Source organism: Eimeria mitis, genomic scaffold (genome assembly GCF_000499745.2).
Source record: "Eimeria mitis Houghton genomic scaffold, Emh_scaff1500, whole genome shotgun sequence".
NCBI classification, from domain to species: domain Eukaryota; phylum Apicomplexa; class Conoidasida; order Eucoccidiorida; family Eimeriidae; genus Eimeria; species Eimeria mitis.
Genome location: NW_013569518.1, coordinates 7,040 through 7,880, shown reverse-complemented (window position 1 = coordinate 7,880; position 841 = coordinate 7,040).

Sequence of the window (841 nt, the reverse complement as noted above, 5' to 3'; positions counted from 1 at the left end):
ATGCATGCAACCAACTCGCATATATTATGGGGCTGCATGCAAGCCTTCGTTACTATTAGTATTATTATATATTTTTATTTTTATTTATTTTTATTTTTATTTATTTTTATTTATTTTTATTTATTTTTATTTATTTTTATTTATTTTTTTTTATTACTTTAGGCCTGAATTCCTGCAGTTAGTAATATTTTTATTATTATTTGTTTGGGGCTGCATGCATGCGCATGCTAACGCATGCACATACAGCAGCAACAGCAGCAGCAGCGACAGCAGCAGCACGAATAGAAGCAGCAGCAGCAGCAGCAGCAGCAACAGCAGCAGCAGCAGCAGCAGCAGCAGCAGGGTAAGAATGTCAGCAATCCTTCGATAGCCCTCTTTAGGTGCCTATACACCTCAAAGGTTAACATATACACCACAAAGAAAACGCTACACCTGCATGCATGCATGCATGTCTCCTGTCTCCTTTTCTCCCCTGAGCGATGCATGCCTGCCTGCATGCATGCATGCATGCATGCCTGCATGCATGCAGGTGTAGCGTTCCCTGCATGCATGCATGCATGCATGCACGCATGCACGGCTCAGGGGAGAAAAGGAGACAGGAGACAGCGAGGGTGTAGCAGCAGACGATGCAGAAAAAGGAGACACCACGAGGCAGCACACTGCTGCCAAGCCTGTTGCTGCTGCTGCTGCAGCAGCAGCAGAAACTGCTGCAGCAGCAGCAGAAACTGCTGCAGCAGCAGCAGAAACTGCTGCAGCAGCAACCGCTGCTGCTCCTGCTGCAGCGGTAGCTGAGACATTAAATAAAAGGTACATATTTGCTTCCCTAGCAGCAAGGTTACGA